The sequence below is a fragment of the Pezoporus wallicus genome, unplaced genomic scaffold (genome assembly GCF_028554395.1).
Source record: "Pezoporus wallicus isolate ANWC-B61680 ecotype Strahan unplaced genomic scaffold, APGP_CSIRO_Pwel_v1 contig_7178, whole genome shotgun sequence".
NCBI lineage: Eukaryota > Metazoa > Chordata > Aves > Psittaciformes > Psittacidae > Pezoporus > Pezoporus wallicus.
The window spans coordinates 1,709,270-1,721,840 of record NW_026636884.1 but is presented as its reverse complement, the minus strand read 5'-3'; positions in this window follow the sequence as shown (position 1 = coordinate 1,721,840).

The following is a 12,571-nucleotide window of genomic DNA, read 5'->3' as shown; positions in this document are numbered from 1 at the left end:
ATCAGAACCGCACACAATACTCCAGGTGAGGTCTCACAAGAGCAGAGGAGAGGGGCAGGATCACCTCCTTCGACCTGCTGGTCACGCTCCTTTTGATGCAGCCCAGCATACGGTTGGCTTTCTGGGCTATGAGTGCACACTGAAGCCAGCTCATGTTCATTTTCTCATCAACCAACACCCCCAAGTCCTTCTCCGCAGGGCTGCTCTGAATCTCTTCTCTGTCCAACCTGTAGCTGTGCCTGGGATTGCTCCGACCCAGGTGTAGGACTTTGCACTTGGCATGGTTAAACTTCATAAGGTTGGCATCAGCCCCCCTCACAAGCGTGTCAAGGTCCCTCTGGATGGCATTCCTTCCCTCCAGGGTATCAACTGAACCACACAGCTTGGTGTCATCAGAAAACTTGCTGAGGGCGCACTCAATCCCACTGTCCATGTCAGCGACAAAGATGTTGAACAAGACCGGTCCCAACACCGATCCCTGAGAGACGCCACTCGTTATTGGTCTCCAGTATTAATATGGATTAATGTGATTTTTTTTTCCATGTGCTAAACATAGGTGGGCACCACTGTTTGACAAGCATTTTGTAGGCAGTGTGCATTTTTCATTTATGAACATTCCTCATTAAGTGGCTTTATATTTAAAACATTACCTAATGGAGCTCCATGGAGTCTAGAGCCAACATGTAGATGTACTTCAGAGCTACTTGGTTTCCAAAGCAGCAGTCATATTTAAATGTGTACATGCCTTCTGTAACCTTTCATATTAGAGGTTTTGAATTTAATTTAGTTTAAATGTGAAATTTTCTCTTTTTTGCTCTACTGCAATTACACAGCATATGAGGTATATACAGTAAATCTATGAATATGCTGTGCCCGAAGAGCCCAGCAGACATGCTAAAGGATTATTTTCTCTCTCTCCTCACCATTATACAAATAATTGTAGGATTAAAAATCAAAAGAATTTGTAATAACATCTAAGGGTCTTGTGGCTTGATCTTTTAGACTTCCTATAGTTACAGCAGGATGAAAATGATGCTTGAATTAAGTCAGATTCTTTATCTTAAGGAGTTCTTTATGCTGTATACAATACAGAAATTTATGTATCACTGATGCGTAACCCTTTCTCACTAGAGCCATATCATGCACAGCTCCCAGCACGCAGCAGAGGTGCAAGGTATCCTTGCTGTATGAGCATCCTCGTTAACAGCAGTGGTGAGAGAGGAGGCACACTGGGAGTCTTCCTTCTTCAGAGGGTAGCAAGCATTTCCCCTTCACACTCCTCCAAACTGGTGCTTTAATCCCTCAGCAGATTGTGGCCGCTCATGTCAAAGGAGCATGAAAAGCTGAAGAAGATGGATGTTGGGCATGTCCCTTGCTAGCAGGTAGTGCCTGTTCCTGGAGAGGGCAAAGGTCTGCATTTGCAATCACGGGTGCAGAGCAATCTCAGTCTGCATCTGCAAGTCCTCCAGTGTAATGTATAATAGGTGCAGGCACGCTGATGAAAGACCGGGTTAATAGGTTTCCCATAACTGCTGTCCCAAGAAGACATATAGCAGGCACCTAACTTGACAGCACCACAGAAGCTATCACATTGTCTGTATTTTAAGGGTGTAAACTGTTGTCACATCTTTAGCTGAAGACCAGAGTGGAATGTGATCAAACAATATTGGGAAATGTAGGTTGCTTATTTTCTGTACTTTCACTTTTCATTCCCTGTGTACAGGAAAGGAGACTGTAACAAACCATGTCTTGGTCTACACTGGAGAAAACAGATTTCAGCACAACCCCATTTGTGAAAAGGGGATTTCAGTTCCTGCACTCTGAAGGCTTGCATTTTTGTTGCAGTCTAGAACAAAACTGTGAAACACCATAGCCAGCCTAACATTAGCCTTACCCACTGCCTATCACAGTTCAATGTCACAGGGGGCTATGCAGAAATAGAAAACCAACATGGCAGCAATCCTGTAAGTGAAGGCGACAGGTAGAATATGCAGTCACAAAGGAGGTCTAATTTTATAGAGGGTTCATTATGCTACTGCATTTCAAACAATAGTATTTGGGAGGGAATGAATTATTTCACATTCTTAAACAACTCACTAATTTAAGCCAGACACATGAAAACTATATGCATCTTTTTATGAAGCATGCATCTTGTTCAAATTATCTTTCATTATTCTTGTCTATGTATGCAGTGCAGAAAAGAATATTCACATAGCCAATAAAAAGAGAAAAAAAAATTATTGAGGGGCTTACTTTGTCATTTGCTTTCTTCTTGATGTATATGTCTCAAGCCAAGCCATGGGATGTAGTTAACACTTCCTGCAGCATGTATGTCCCAGTGTAAAATAATCAAGGTGTGTTCAATGGTGCACACATCTACCTTCAGCACCATTATTCACCAGTGAGTTTCACACTATCTCGATCTTTTAAATACCTTTTCCAAAATGGAGTGCAATGACTTCTGACTGGAAAAGAAAACCCTGATCACTGTGAGCTGTCACAAATCACCTCTCAACTGAGAAGAATACTTCTGTTATGTCTTCTACATTGAATGCTGGCTTTATAATGACAGTCATAACACACATTAAATTTACTTAGTGATACATTTGTATAACTGGAATAATGTCAGTTGTCTCCCTTGTCCATATTGCCCCCATTCCTTAACATTAACTAAGCCATGTCTTTGTGCATTTTTTTTTTGCAAGCACTGATTGTGTGGCCTAGACACCTGTACTCTATGCCATGCTCAAATTTTGACAATAAACCTTGCAGGAATAGATTGATATAGAAAGGCATAAAAGTCAAATGGAGCCATTTCTAACTTTATTTTACTGTCATCCTATGGTGCATTCCCAGTCATGTAACAATAAGGAGAAAAGACAGAAGGTTGAGATTAGACGAGAGTAATAAATAGTTTTTTGACAACTATCTTCTAACTTTAGATTTCACACACATCCCTTCCTCAGCCCTACGAAAGTATACTTGCTGAATTCAGCACAGGAAAATATAAGAAGCCAAGTCAATGTTCTCCTGAAGCAGAATGAGGAGCAAAGAATCTGTATACAGGGACATATCTAATGGAAAGCCCAGTAGGAAATGCTCCTGAATTTTTTAATGCTCTCTTTTTGTTTAGGGGTGCTTTATTATAGTCAATTGCTCCTCCTCATTAACTTATGGTTTGTTGCTGATAGCTCTATAAACTGCCCTAACAGCCCCCATGAGTACTGCTGTAGTGAAGGATCTGGTTGGGTTTCCATTATAAACCTAGTTTCAGAGATATTTATAATTCAGCCACTTTAATTTGCATCAGACTGTGGGGAACTTGGCTCACAGGTCAAGGAGTGAAACAATTTTCATCTTATGCATTTGAAAAGAAAAGATTTTAGCCAAGAGCAGTTTGCAGTACAGAAAATTTCATAATGATTTAGAAGCTTCCAGGATAACAAAATTGTTATTATCTTATGCAGTAATTATATAATGTGAATTGTATTTGTTACATTTTGCATATAAATTCAGATTAATAAGAGTCACTGTATTAATTAAGATGTTTTATTTATCAGCATAAAAATATTCTGGCTTTACAAATGATCTAAAAGGTAAAAGCATGGATAGTATAATTTCACCTTCAGTTTTTGATAATTTGTAAAAAACTTTGCATTTATAACTTTCACAAAATGTAGAACAAGACAATGTTGATGAGAAATACCAAAAATCCACATAACTGTGAGGTTATCTAATTGGTTATTTCATGTATTATAATGATAACCCATACACCTGTACAAGAAAAATCTGACTTTTCCATTTTTGGGGTGCTTACATAAGCCTTGCATGTATGCAGTGCCACATCTAATCTCTATCTTGTTAACAAGGAAATGAAAACTGCCAAACTCTCATTTAAGTTTTGGGCTGACTGATAGTTACCTTTACAGTTGGAGTGCTTTTCTAGTGTGGATATATTTACATAAATATATTTGTAAGATGCATTCAAAGATTTGTTGGAATATTCAGTAATATTTGTCTTCTGGAAAAGATTATTCTAACTTGTATTTATGGTAATTTTGTCAGTCATTTAACTTGAGAATCTAATAAACAAAATTTATATTCTAAATTACTTCATTGAGATTTTTCTCTTTATTAGATTTTTCTATTGCACATCTGCTTGATGCTTGTGTTTAATTTCTGTCACTAATATTCTCAGCTCTACTCTAACCCACATAGTTTCTAGTCTAAGTCAAATTTCACTTGATAACTGGTCTTTCACTCTAGCTCCTGCACTGTCAGTGAGTTGTATTACCTCTTCTAGGTCACTGGTATAAAAATTGAACAGATTCATCCTTAATGATTACCCTTGTAGAGGTTCATTAGTTGCATACCACTTTCTGAAGTTCAAAATTATCCTCTGTCTTTGGCGTCTAAGCCTATTTTGTATCTGTGCAAATAGCTAATTCCTTTCATCATATTTGCTGACTGTGTAGATGATTAGCCTTTTTTCCACCTTGTATTGTCTATCAGGCTGCTATAAAATCTGTGTAAATTTTAATGATGGCTTCCTTTTTCTTTTTGACTTTACCTGCCTTTTTTCCCCCTTATCCTCCACTAACATCACTTTTTCTCTAATAGCTGATTGGAGTTGTTTCCTGCTTTATATGAAACCATCCTTGCTACTACGAGTGGCTTTTAGTTATTGCCCACTCTGTCCCTAAAACTTGACCCACCTGTAAAACAAATTGCTGTTCAATTTTGGATACGCAGGGGCTCTCTTTGGAGTAAAAGACCATATCCTACTGCTTTTAGATATGTATAAAAAAAAAAAAAAGTATAGTATTTCTAATTCTAAGGATAGTTTGAAAATTGTATAGACTAGTTATAAATATTTTCACTTGGTTTCATTTTGAATGTGATTCTAAATGCGATAATTCACAGTTCAGCACTGGTTGGTATTACGCTATTATCCATACTGGCCAGTTTACAGTAATTACATATTAAATATTTCCCTGAATATTTTAAATCTGTTAAACATATCTAAAATAGCTAGTTGCAGTGAGAAATAGTGTATGTAAATCTGCTTTATCTGTTTTATCCAGAGTGTTAGTGTGTTCAAGGTTTCTGTGTCTCTAATCTTGCAGGTAACAGTTGACATGGTGGATGTATGGCTTATATACAATTGCAAAATCACACCAGAAAGTATTGATTTCCTTTCAGATGGACAGGTTTTTTAAATTTCTGTAAAACCCCAGCTCTGCAAACACATATATAATTAAGATCATGACTTTGTTAATTGCATATTGGGTGCTTATATATTTAAAGTTTAACATATGCAATAACATTCATTGAACCAGGGTCAAAGTTGTCAAAACCTGATACATAACTAACTTTGCTAAAATCTCAAATCCTGTTAAATTTCAGTACTTGAATTTTATATTTTATTTAAAAGCACTTTCTTTTCATCTTGAAATGTACCAAAAGGTTGGTAGATCTAAGTTCCCACAAGACTAAATATCTGAGGATTTTCATTATCCAAACCTCAAAATAAACGTTTAAAAAATTGAGTGTCTGCTTTCATTAAGGTCAAAACAATTGTATGACCCCCAGCTGAACTTCCATCATTCCTATATGGGCATATAATGTGATCTGACAGCTGCAAAAGTCAAAACATGCATGTCAACCTTATTAACCCAACACACTCAACCTTATCTCGACAAATCTTTTCAAAGCCCATTCTCATTTTGACAAATCAGCATTTTCTGACTGCAAGTCATTCTGCTTGTTCCAGAAATAATCTAAAGTATTTTGTATAGTCATCACGAAGTTTGATTCATGAACACCGTGCTCTGAGATCATTAAAGGAAAGTGTCTTTAAGAGGAAGCACCTAAGTACCATGGCAAAGAGTGCCAGAGTTTCTTTGTTTTTTTAGTTTGGTTTTGAAGAACTAGAGGGTTTTTCCCCCATGAAAATCAAGACTAATTTTACAAATGAGAAATTGAGGATGACTTTTTCTAAAATATGGTTGAACTAAGTACTTATTTAAGAATTGTATGCAGCATCTTCCCTGGATAGACCCATGACAAAAAGGTCTCATTATCTTCACCCTACATACAGTCCCTCCATAACTTCCATTTCCAGTGAGGATTTAAAATATTTCTCTTTTGCCTCTTCTTGCTAAATTATAGTTGAGTTTCAAAAGGACTGCAGAACTTGCCTGCTCAGAAAGCCCTAAAATAATAACAGTGCATTTTGCAAGACTTCTGAGATTCTCTCTTCTAGAATATCTTTTTAATCATTTCCCCAGCCATACAGAGACAGCGGTGAGATAAAAGAGCCAATGATTTATTTTTTAAAGCTTGCTATTCATGCTTTTTTTTTTTCAGTTTTTTTTCCATGACTATTCTTCAAGAATATGCTCTCTTTCTCACTACAATAAATAATACTTCTGTAAATAAGATCTGTGTCTATTGAATGAGTGGACTGTACTATATTTTGACACCATAGTAAAATCTGTCTTCAAGGAGATCAAAAAAAGACAAGAGGGAAGACATGCCTAATGTATGCATTTGAAGTTGCTGCAAAAAAAGGGAATGTAAGTAGTCATGGAAGAATACTGTATTGTATCTTCACTAAATGGCAAGGGGCTTTGAGCTGTAGAAATGATCTGCTAGACCACCCAAGAGTGGTAATGTATAACATGTTCTCTGCCTTATGTATTCTATCAAGTCCTTAACATGAGGATATATTCACCACATAAAAATTAGCCGCAGGAAAGACTGTTCCTATATTCATTTACTCTCTGATTCATGTATGTTGGAATAATTACTCATGTACCGAATACTGTAAACTGCAAAAGAACTGTTCAGCTGCAGTTATCTACAACCTTATAGCTAGTAAAATAAGTAACATCTAGATATCTTGAATAAACATTTAATTATAGTTAAATATCTAGATCTTTTAAACATCAAATTAAGTTCAATTACAAATTCAAGTAAGATAGCATTTTAAAAGTTACAGGAACAAAGATAAAGCAGTGATTTTCTTCAAAGGCTGAATCACTTGAAGGAGAGCTACAGTGTTCACTGATGTTTTCTGTTACATTTACAATAACACACAAATAATGAAGACAGAATATGTCTAAAAAAAAAGCCATTCAGATGTAAAATGAGGTTTCAAATTTTTCTGAAGGCAAAAAATAGAATTTCTTAGCATCTGTGAGTTAACCTTGTGGACTCTTCTTTCACACCATGGGCTATAGAAAAAAGAGTCAAGCCCCGGAAAAGGTTGTGCTCTAACACAGTAACACAAATATTATGTTGTGAACCAAACTCATCAAGAACTCAAACCTACTAAAACCGCATATGGTTAGCATTCTTTTCCAAATTAATTGAAAACAGGGTTGCAAATTCTATTAAGTGGTAAGCAGAGGGGAGAACATGTTGACCCTCCTTCTCAGGCCTTTGGCTCAGACACATATGGATAAGCAGAAAATCAAAGTTATTGCATTTAAATTATGTAACTTCTTCCCAATTTTAAACAGCAACTTTTCAGAAACAAAGTGCTCTTCATCTTGCAGATATGTCACTCAGAAGCTCTCCTTCTGTCTACAAGGTCAAGATGCCAAACAGCTGATGCTCTTAGGAAGAGTGTTAGCATGAATTTCTGTAGCTGCTTAATTCTCTTTGCAGGCTGACTTTTCCCTAAACATAGTCCATAAAATTGCCTAATGGAGGTCCATACATATTCAGAAACTGAATGAGAGCTACAAAGAGACATGAATTATGACCACTGTTTGTATTTTCTCTGATATTTGCATGAACTTGCTAGACTATCTGTGTCCCATTCCTATTCACTGAATCCTTTTCACCTACTGTGTACTGCATTATGTTTACATGGGATCACTCGCCAGTTTATTCCCCCTTTTTTTTCTCTTTTCATTCCTGTTTTGGTTGATTTCAAGGGTTTTGGGTTGATTTCAAGGGTTTTTCTTACTGCTCTGCCTGGACCCTCACAGCACCTTGTCCAGAGGTTTGCAAGTAGGGCTGCATTGAGAGAAGGACTGAAGGGAGCTTTCTCTTACTTTGGTGGCACCAGGAATGCACTTTCTGCTGAGTCTGCTTTAGCCCCCTGGGTCTGCCAGCATGGTTTCTCCTAGGGATTCAGATTGTTACACTCGAGAGCATCCAGAGAAAAAATAAAATACATAAAAATGTGTATAAAAATCCAAGTGCTACATAGACTTAAAATTGTTCAGATTTCCAGCCAGTCTTTTGAGAAATTTGTGTTTCAGCTCACTGAAGTGATTTCTAATTGTAAAGATTCCTTCCTTCAGAAACACTGCAGTGAGGATAATGCACAGATAAGCCTGTTCCACATTTTCTATGTAAGAAGAGTCTTCTTGCTTTTCTTACATTTTGCTCTCTGTTGCAAATACATCTCATCTATATTCTATGCACCACATACAACTGAAATGTGCATTAGTCCAAGTGAGATAATAAAAGCTGTCCTTGCTTTCTTCATTTTTCACTGTAAAAAAAAAAAGCTGTCCTTGCTTTCTTCATTTTTCACTATACTTTCAATAGAACCTCACCTGTCACAGTCTTCAGCATCCAGTTTATATTTTTTTTCTTTTCTGTTTGCATGTTTTGACTGTCTCTGAATAAAAGATCATACTAAGGAATACCTAAGAAATGTAAGACATTCTGTCTCTATGATGAAGTACATTTTCTACTTTCTTGTGGCTACACAAGAATAATACTGCAAAAACTGAGATTGTTTCTGCTCCCTGGGAATACTATATTACTTATATATTTTCACAACACTTCTCTTTCTTACCCTTTCTTAGACTACATATATTATGCCCAGGTCTGGGAACAATCTTATTTCTGTGTATACAAGTTCATGTAGAAATCAGTTACAAATTAATGTAACTTTTCATAATAAATGTGATTTTCACCAATGCCAGAGTTTTGCATCTGGAATTTCAAATGTGTGATTGAAACTATTTCTATTAAATCAGAGAAGATACTTCAGAAAGATTCACATGTTTATAGGTTGAGATGGTTTTAAATGATCTCTTTCTTTGGTGGCAGGTACTGCCTCTGCCTTAGATTATCTCTGATATCCCAGGTTGATATTCATTTTTTTAATTCAAAATGAAATGAGGTTCCTGAATGGCCTTAATGATCTAACATGGGAGGGAAAATTGTATCTAAACGTCAAAGGACATACAGAGAACTGATAAATAAGTTAGCAATCATGAAGTCCTCAAAAGCAACTTTACTACTTTATACCCTCCAGCTTGACAGTTGTTTTAGACCTGCAAGAAGAGTATACGGTATTCCCATAGGGAGGTAGCCATGGAAACATTACTTCTGGGTATAAGAAACCTCTGTTATCTTGTCATAGACACCACTGGGGTCCATTTCATCACTTATATCTTCATGGTCTTCTAAGACTCCTTCTTCTGTGCCAATTGTTACACTCCATCCCTCCAAAGGATTTGCCAGAGTCAGTGATGACTGCATAGCGTGAGGGTCACTTTTGTCCTTGCCCATCCTGGCTCAGCTGTGCATCACTTAACAACACTGGAAGCTACTCTTCTTCTTGCTCACAAAAACTCCTAAAAGCCAAAATGGCAGATGAAAAAGAGGGAGGCAGAGACGGGTTCTTGCCTTCCCCTTTCTGCTTCAGATACACACTCTAAATCAGGAGCAGAAGATTTGTTGTAGCAGAAGTTGCGCTGGTTCTAATTTTGTACCATGGTGGTCTTTTTCCATGTTTTTTCCATTCTTTTTTCCAAGCAAAGAAGGCATTTCCCCACCATATGGTTGTACAAAGTATTAGAAATTAAAGTTCAGACAGATCCTAGGAAACTATCTATGCTGGTTCTCACTGTTCCCTGCTAACTGCCTTCTTAAGTACTTACCTTAAAACTCCTGGGAAGGTGGGAGTTTTACAGGACATTCAGCTTGGTCAAACATTTTACTGCACTGCCAGGTAAAAGTTGTTCCTGATAACCTCTACCCTATTTTCCCAGTTCTCCTTGCCTATCCTTTCATCTGCACCTCCAATGCCATCTCTGTTTTATAAACATTTCAGGCACTCTAATTCTCTATACTTCTTCTTGCTTGAATTCACATTCAACAATAAAAAAGAAATAATAATAATAAATTACAAATAATGAGAGATAGCTTCAAAATGGAAAGTTGTGCAGTCCCAAATTTCTCTTGAGCTGGGATTGCACAGTTCTGGATTTTGGCAAGTGTCCGGTTCTAATAATAACAACACTCAATGACACAATGACTTTTAAAAATGAGGTTTAAAAAAATGTTTAAGCCAGTAGCCACATTTGTCACCAAAACCTTCCAGTATTACAGAGAAGATGGATTATCATGAGATGAAGTAATCCCATCAAACTGTCTGCTAATTCTATTAAAATTATGCAAGTGACAAATACTCTTTTAAGCACTGAATAACCTTTTCAGAAGTATCCCTATCAAAGAATGTTGATTTTGCACTAACTCTCAGCAGCGGGTGAATATATTACTATGTACATCTATGTAACGCTTATTTCAAGAAGGGCACAAAAGTTTTTCCCTTTACTGATAAAATGTCATTGTCTACTGAATCACTTCAACTAAATGACCAATTTTTTTTTGTTGTTCCCATGGCCTATAGGTGTGTATCCCATATTTGCAAAGAGCGTAACACTTTTTATAGTGTCAAGAGGAACAGCTGAAGAATACCCTGCATTTGATATTTATCACATGGGATTTTCTTCTTATTGTGTGGTTATTTTTTTTTTACCTTCTGTATTCCACTTAATAGCGAGTACTTTAGTTAACCTGGTGAAATTTCAAGATGATCCTATGGCCATAAGGAATGGGTAAACAGGCATATATGAATACAAAACCCTTCAAATGTTGATCTTGCCTCTTTTGTCAATGCATTGCCATTTAATTGATGTAATGTTACTTAAAATGGGTGCGAAATCTTACTAGCCCCAAAGCAATCTGAGTTTCCTATTTCTTTGTACTTGTCTAACTCCCACTGCTGCCAGTGGAAGGGCAGAAAGCCCTCAGACCATCAATGCACTGAAAGCCATTATGGTCTAGATCCGAGTGTGACCTTGAAAGGGGTTATTTGGAGAATATGCAGTTCAGTAAGTACTTGTGATCAAACGCTGTAATATGCCTAGCTTGCATAATCTCAAAATAATTGGAATAGGTGATTTATCTCCTGCCAACTTTTAAAGGATCTTTATAAAAGTATGAAATATGTCTCAAAGTGTTAAACTGTGTCCTAAGGCTGTTAGATTTTACACATTTGCATGACTTTTTAAATCAGTCCTAAAGCTGTTGCTTTTGGTTATTTTTAATGTAGTCCACAGAACAGATACTGTTCCATTTTTACCATTCTCTTTGGTATCTACACAATGACAAGAATTGTATTTTTGACCTTTAATCTAAAGAACATTCAGACAAGACTGAGAAAATGCACATTTGGAAATACTTCATTTAGAGATTGGGGAAAGAGGAAAAAGAGAAACAATTTTGGGGGGTGGTGGGGAGAGAGACCGAGCAAGACAGCAAACAATAAAGCATCTCTTTTGGTCTCAGTCTCCAGAGTCTCTGCATTCAGAGAACACAAGTGTGCAAGTTGTCTCAAGGAAACATGAAAACACAGCAGACTTCTTGCATATGAATCTATAAAAAGAATTAGAAAATGCTGTTACCTCTCAGTACAAGATAGTGGAAACAGAAAAAATATCTAATCTAAACTTTCAATTCAGAGCAGTAAATATGTCATTTTTGAAAGATGAGGATGCTGAGTTAGTTTTTGCCACTGCAATCCTCTCTCCATCAACACTGCCCTGCTTTCTAATTCCATTTCAGGCCTGAAACAAGAGTGGAAGTATGGAAAGTCTGCTGGAAGAGCTCTGCTCTCACCCTTTCACCCTTGCCTCATTTACTTGGCTCGAGTTGCACACATCTGCTTCACCAGCTCTTTCTCTGGTGCGTTCTTCAACAGAGCTCCCCCTGCCTGAAATTTCCTTCCTGACCCAATCCACTGTGCCCCACCTCTTATTCTTTAAAGTCTCCTCTCAAAATACTCATCTCATGAAACCTGAAAGCCCCGGTCCCCCAGTCTTCCCATTGAGTCCATCAAAGAAGGAGAGGTAAATAAACAAATGCCCCCCCCGCAGATCTACTAAGACATGAAAATGAGCTGAGTGAAAGTGCTCAGTCACTCTTCCTGTTTAAACTTTCTTCCCACGCTGTTCGTCTTGTTCTGTCTACCTAGATTGATTGTTAATTGTCCTTCTGCTCTTCTATACCTAGAGTTTCCCAGAGCAGGGTCTTCCTTTTAATAAATGGAGTTCACAAAATATATAGCCTCCTCTTGGCACAGACAGAATTTATATTCAAATTCTTATCAATTACTCAATATCAAATATGACTTGAAAAAGCTCACAGAGGACTATCACTTCAAATTTACTATCACAATTTATTTAGCTGTGAAATGCAGATAAGCTTCTGAGTTTTTGGATGCTTCTTGAGACAAAGGTCTATATTCATCATA